Source organism: Macrobrachium nipponense, chromosome 38 (genome assembly GCF_015104395.2).
Source record: "Macrobrachium nipponense isolate FS-2020 chromosome 38, ASM1510439v2, whole genome shotgun sequence".
NCBI classification, from domain to species: Eukaryota; Metazoa; Arthropoda; class Malacostraca; order Decapoda; family Palaemonidae; genus Macrobrachium; species Macrobrachium nipponense.
The window spans coordinates 46,690,100-46,697,599 of NC_061098.1; the positions used below are offsets into that span (position 1 = coordinate 46,690,100).

Below are 7,500 nucleotides of genomic sequence, written 5' to 3' on the forward strand. Positions count from 1 at the left end.
GTTTCATATCTTTGGGAAATTAAGGTTTTATTTTTTGGTATTGTTCTGATTTTGATTTCTAGCCTTAGATGCTATGGTACTATTAATGATAACATGGATGACGATTGGAAATTTTAACAAGGTAGGTCTCTGGTATTTGTTGCTTGCTGAGGTCATGTTACCAAAATTTTTTTAAAAAGCAGGCTATGATTAGCCCTGGTAATGTGTGTGTGTGTGTGTGTGTGTGATTAATGGGTGCAGGGGTTTTAAGGATCAAAATCATCCTATTCCATCAGGGATGAATGAACTAGCGACAAAGACTGCATTGATTTAGGAAATTCTCTGCATTTTAAGAATTGAACTCTTCCGAAACCTTTAGTTAGCTACCACCGCAGTCAGCAAACGCTGTGAATTTGTTAATATTTTAAGCATCAAACTCCTCTTTTGATATTGCGATTTGCTTCAAGATTTTTCATTAATCTGTGAGTTTCTGACCTTTGAAACTCAAACTCATCTAGCATTATCACTTATCTAGTAGCCGAGGCTACTCACATTATTCTGTGAATTTACCAATGTTTTAATCATATAAACAACAGCACTAGCAACAGAGACTCATCTTATTAAATTTGTGTATTTAAAAAACTTTCAGAATGAAGTTTGTTCCACACCATCAATTATGATGCCACCAACTCCAACAATAACTTAGCATTAATCTGTAAACAGCATCTTATCACACACTATTATTATTGCGAGTTGACAGCACACCCAGGACCCACGTCACAGATCCCAAAATTCCTGTGTCAGTTCGAGATACAGGTGAATTGTCAGCAACATTTCCCAACTGACAACCAATACATTATTTTCGTCCTTGTACCAGAAACACTTAACAAACAGGTACTGCAGTACAAACTGACACCCAAAACAACACGCTTATTATATACCCTGACTTGCCCAGAACAATTAAGTTCTTGGGAGCAACGTAGATTCTTTCTTGTTAATGAGAATGTGTTCCAATCAAATATATATTTATACTTAACATTTCGGTTACTCAGAATGGAAGAGGAACTCCAGAAAAATCACCCTTTCAGAGTATTATATTGGACATAGACTGAAGACCCCTCGATATGGGACCACCCTGTCGTGGTGAGGGGGCTCTAGAACCCCAGGAATTAGTTCCCAGGTTTGAGTCCAAGAGTCTCATATTTTTTTTATATACTTAGTAATATTGTGGAATTTTCCACCTTTTGTAAAATTTATTGGACCTGACGAATGGTAAAAGATATCATAGCTGGGATTGGGTTTATATCCGAAGCTAAATAGTTGGAGCTGAGGTAGGATCATCAACTACCCAAAAATGTTCGGACCTGAGAGATATCAGATTGAGATCTCAAAGGCAGAACTAATCTTCAGGGCTGGACCACGGATTCCAGGGGGGTTTGGTCTTGGGATAGGATTATCGGCATTCTTTCTGGTTTGCCCTTATCATGGTTAGGGTGGGGATGATTGTATTCTTGTAATACTCTCAGTCCTAGCAAGCAGGTTTGGCTTACACTTGTGCCACTTTAACCATGTTATGCTATCCGCAGTGGGGTAGGGTAGGGACTCGGACATTTGGGAGTTGGCTCTCAATTGTGCTAAAGGAGGAAGAATAAACTTCAGGAAAGGCTGATGATACTTTTTTTTATATTTACAGGTTCAATTGAAAAGACGCCACCATAGGAAACACAGTAGATAGTTTGAGAATGTTGTGTGTAAAGCAAATTCCCTTGGAATGTGACTATGAGACACTCTCTTTCGGTTGGTAGTTTTGGCAAAATAGAAGAGTTGAGGATGAACTTTGATGAAAGTGAGAGAAAATGGGAGGCATGGTTGACTTTGGAAAAACATGAAGCTTCAATCAAAGCCAGCAGTAGTATCAATAAGATAAAGATTTGTAAAAAGATTGTCAAGGGAGCACTGTCTGACAGGGCCCTTAAAAATATGGATGCTTACAGACCATGACAACGGGTACAAGTGGCTCAGCCAAATCTGAATGACGATGCCAATTTCGAAAGAACAACCAAACCTCCAATGTGGTTGGTAGTATCTGCTAGGGAGGAAAATTATAATTACTACAAGTTTAGCAGATACATCCAAAAAAAGATTGGCTTTATTGATATGGGTAACATCTCAAGGTTTAGTAAAGGCAGTGTCCTCATTCATGTCAAATCAAAGACACAGTCATGCATGCTGACAATGAAGAAATTCGAGAAAGATGATATGATAAACGAAATTAGACCACACATGAATTCTAGTTATGGAAAAGGAGTGGTATTCGATAGAGAACTTTATGAGCTGACAGAAAGAGAAACATTAGGAATCAGTCCAACTTCTGTATGGAAGGTAAGAAAAGTTTCAAAGGCAAATATGGTCATTTTAACGTTTGAGGACTCTGATGTACCATCTTACATCAATTTTGGAAATGAAAGGGTCAAAGTCAAACCATTTTTATCAAAATCTCTGCGGTGCTACAACTGTTCTCAATACAGCCATCCATCCAGATTCAGCAAAAACAATAAAGTCTGTAATAATTGCTCAGCTTCTGAATATGGTCCTTGTTCGAACCAGCCAAAATGTATTAAAAGTGCAGCTAATATAAATATGAAGAAGCAGCTGTATGTAAAGCTAATGCTGAACATATAAGTATTAGTTATGCCAGGAAGTTAATTGGTCAGACAAAGACCTATGCTATGGCTCTAAATTCCGTAGCCCCTATAAAAACTCAAGTCAACAATGTAGCACTTTACCTACAGTAAAAGCAAGTACTACTGAAACCCAGTCATCTGTTCTAGGTGATCGGCCGGCTAGGGTTGAAGCTCCCATATCTAAGAAAGATGTGCCTGCTGATATAGACTCATCTCCAATTGATGAAATCCTCCCTATGTCTGTCCCATCTCTGCAGCAAGAAACCCTTGAAGAAGTGGAACAAGAACAAACTAGAGGGCCAAAGAGGGAGAGAACTCCTTCATCCTCTCCTCCACCTGCTCAAAGGATGGAGATTTCCAATAGTGAGGAAGCTCCTGCCCCTGAAACAACCAAGGAATCAAGTTCCTTGGATAAAATGACAATAGTAGTTGAAGTCCACTCTCCTCCGTATCAAAAAGCGAATGAAAAACAATCATAAGCCACATATCTCAAGACAATCTAAAGAAATTCTTGTAAAGTCCTATAAGGAAAATAGACAGAAAAACTACTATAGATCAATATAGAATTTCCCTTGGTAGATCTTAGCATTAAAATTCAATCTGGAAATTTTACAATGGAACTGTAAAGGACTTAGGACTCGTTCAGAAATTCTCAAATTATTACTGAGTGAGCATAAACCCAGGGGTTGTATGTCTTCACGAAACTAAATTGGGGGATTCAGTATACAATCCAGGAGTAAACTATGAAATCTATAAGATGAGCCCCACTGATGGGGATCGTGCCCATGAAGGTGTTGGAATAATCATTACTAAAGCATTGCAACATTTTATGGTTCCCCTGAACACAGCTTAGAGCAATTGCTATCCGGATTATTTTTGACCGTGAAATCACAATCTGCTCTCTTTACCTTCCCTCAAGATGTAGGTTCACTCTTAGGGACATTCAAGGTTTAATCAATCAATTTCCTCCTCTCTTACTACTTGGTGATTTTAATTCTCACAATCCACTTTGGGCTGGAGATTTTTTAGACACATCGGGTAGGATCATCGATGACATTGTTAATAATAATGATCTTACACTTTTTAATGATGGTACTATGACATACCATAATCTCTACACAGGTGGTTCATCTGCTATGGACCTGAGCATTTGGTCTTCTTCTCTCTATCTTGATTTTAACTGGTCTATAGATGAGTTTCTACATGACAGTGATCACTTTCCCATTCATTTGAAGTTTGGGAGAAATGCCCCCTCGAATTATCCTATCAAATGGAAAGAAAAGAAAGTAGATTGGGTAAAATTTCAAGAAGGCATCAACCTATCACAGGAATTTGAATCTTTCAGATGCCATATAAAGGCTTATGGGTAGTGTGCCTCTGAAATATTGAATAGTGCTAAAAACTCAATGCCTATGACCAAAGGGATACCACACAGACCTGCTGTTACTTGGTGGGATAAAACCTGTGGTAATTTGGGGAAAATTACCAGGAAATGTTGCAGGCATTATAAATCCAGTCAGTCTGCAACAGCAAAATCTATTTACCAACGAGCTAAGACAAAAGAGTGAAAATATTTTTAAAAAGTAAAAAGGGAATCCTGGCTTTTTTTTATGTAAATGGAATAAATTCCAAGACCCCAACCAGATTGATCTGGAAAAAGATTAGAAAGCTAAGTGGCAAATATGTTCCAACACCAACACCTTATTTGAAAATCAATGGAGACCTTTTCACCAAGCCTAATGAAGTTGCTGAAAAACTGGGTGAGCATTTCTCTGAAGTATCGAGTTCCAGGAACTATTCAATTCGTTTCCAGAATATTAGGAATTCAGCCATTTCCCTTAATTTAAATTCTGGAAATGGCGAATCTTACCATTCCAAGTTAACTTTGAGGGAATTAAGGGATGCTCTGTCATCATCTGTATCAGCATCCCTTGGTAATAACAACATTCTTTATAGCATGCTGAAAAATCTTCCAGACTGCTAAATCTTATTTCCTTAAAATCTTCAACAAAATATGGGAAACTAGTACCCTCCCCCTTCTTGGAAGATTGCAATCATTGTTCCCATTAAGAAACCATTGAGAGATCCTCATCTTTCTACAAGCTATCGACCAATATCTTTTACAATTGGTGTATGCAAATTGCTTGAGAAAATGGTGAATTGTAGACTGGTGTGGCATCTAGAAAAAAATGGTTTGTTATCATCTGTTCAATTTGGATTTAGGAGAAATCGTTCCACTCTGGACCCACTACTGATATTATCAACCCAAATTCAGCAAGGTTTCTCAAAACGCTGTAGGCTATAGGAGTCTTCTTCGACCTCGTAAGAGCTTATGGCACTACTTGGTGTTTTGGCATTATTAAGCGGCTTTATGGCATGGGAATACGAGGTAATATGTTAAATTTCCTCAGGTCATTTCTAATCGATAGATACATTAAAGTGAGAATTGAAACACCTTGTCTAATCCTTTTGAGACGGAGGAGGGTGTCCCACAAGGCAGTGTGTTGAGTGTCACCTTATTTGCTGTGGCTATAAATAGCATTGTTGAACGTGTCTCCTCCAGTAAAGACATCTTTGTTTGTGGATGACCTTGCTATTTATGTCACTAGTTATGATGCTATTGCAACTTGTAATTTCCTGCAAAAGTCAATTAATGCAATTAGCAATTGGGCTGATGACAATGGCTTTCGATTCTCCCCTAACAAAAATGTGGCAGTTCGTTTTACTAGATGTGCTCAAAAGGAAACCATCCCAAATATTAAGCTGAAAGACACACTAATACCATATGAGGAGGAGGTGGAGTTTTTAGGGATGATTTTTGATAAGAAACTAACATGGGGTAGTCCTATTGGCTCCTAATAAATTAGGGTGAAGAACTCCCTTAACATTTTAGAAGTAGTTTCAGGTTTTAATTGGGATGCTGATAGGAGGTCACTTTTACAGTAATGTTACTCTTTATGTAAATCAAAGTTTGAGTTTGGTTGCCAAGTCTACTCTTCAGCAAGTGCAAGCAAACTTAAGCAGATGGATGTAGTTTATCATACTATTCTGAGAATATGTTCTGGTGCATTTAAAACATCTCCAGTTGAAAGTTTATATACCGACACTGAAGAGCTCCCTCTAGACTTACGTCAAAAGGAAATGGGACTGCGGTATATGTTCAAATTGAGAGATTCTCTGACAACCATGTCGCATCTATTCTTAACCAAAACGATCCACAGCAGTTTGCAAATACTAGAGCATCCAAGCCTTTTCATGTGAGAATTGATGCTGCAGTTGACAGAGTGTCTATTAAAGACCAAAAAATTAAGGCAATGCATTGCTCTATGTTGCATCCTTGGTTGACCCCAAAACCATCGGTCTGTCAAAAAGCTGTGGTTAAAAAGTCTGTTAATGTCCAAGAAGTGAAGGCTTGTTTTCTTCATCATAACCGAATGCATTCGGGTTCTGTTAAACTATTCACTTTTGGATCAAAGACATCAAGTGGTGTTGGTTGTGCTGTTGTTTATGGTAATAACTCATATGTGGGCAGACTTTCAAGTAATGGCTCCCTTTTTACAGCTGAATTAACTGCATTAGCCAAATCTCTTGAGATTGTTTCTACTCTACAGGGTAATAATTTCTCCATATACTCAGATTCAAATCAGTCCATTTTTGCTGGGTTCCTACCCATGTAGGTATTGGTGGTAACGAATTTGCTGACCATGAAGCAAGAGATGTCATTACTAAATAAGATATTCTCTTCCACCATATTCCTTCTACTGACATAAATTGGACTATTCGTTCTTGTTAAAAATAAATATCAAAAATGTTGGTCGTCTCCCCATCTGACCAACAATAAAAAGTACAGGAAGATCAGACAAAGTATTGAACATTGGCCATCTGGATTCCAACAAAATCGTAGGGTAGAAACTGTATTATGTCGTCTAAGAATTGGCCATATTCGATTGACCCACCGATTCCTCTTGGAGGGGGTAACTGCATCAGTCTGTATGCAGCGTGACTTTCTTCTTACTGTGGAAGACATTGTATTACATTGCCATAAGTATTCTGCAGCACGACAGAGACATGGGTTAGTGAGCAGGGATATAGCAGAACTGCTTGGTCCGGATGTAGCTGTTAATAGAATTATTGGATTCCTTGGAGACATATACCTTTTTAATATAATATAATATTGACCTCCCGGTACGTTGCAAAGTGTAGTGTATACACCATAAGTTTTTTATATAAGCATGCTTATATGAATATCAGTGAGTATGTGTATGGTATATGTATGTATAAATTTTTTATTATTTGCACTCTCGAAATGCAAGGTTATGATTTATGGCGGATATCAGTTTATACAAGTTTTAAAATCACCTTTATTTTATTTAATCTATAAAATCATCCACATGAATATTCATGTCAAACCAATTTCATTATAGCACTGAATAATTCCTATGGATTCCAGTGCTTGGCTTCAAGCCTAAATTTCATATTCCATTCCATTCCATTCCATTCCATAAACTGAAGGGGATTCGTCGAGTGAAAAGACCAACTGACAACCTATCAAGCTATTAGCTTCCATCTGGAATGTTTCAAACCCTAAATTCTTGTCAAACAGAAAGACTGAAATACATGCATGCAGAAGATAATGTACTGTATGATTTTTGGGATAATTATGAGTTACAACAAGGAAGAAGGTGGAGCCTCACATCTCCACAAATGGTTTGTTATTATTGGCCTAAAATTGGATTTAGACAATATTTACATTAATAATACGGCAACAGTTACATCTTTCACTCAAACAATATCTTTCTCATTCTGAAATAAATCTTAATACACTGTTTGTAATGTT

General features: G+C 37.5%; 1 protein-coding gene across 4 annotated transcripts in view; it reads right to left on the reverse strand.

The window, feature by feature from the left end:
• LOC135209724 (brevican core protein-like) overlaps window positions 1-7,500 on the reverse strand; it is a 22,714-nt gene that overhangs the window by 12,788 nt on the left and 2,426 nt on the right. The gene's annotated exons all lie outside the window — the stretch shown is intronic.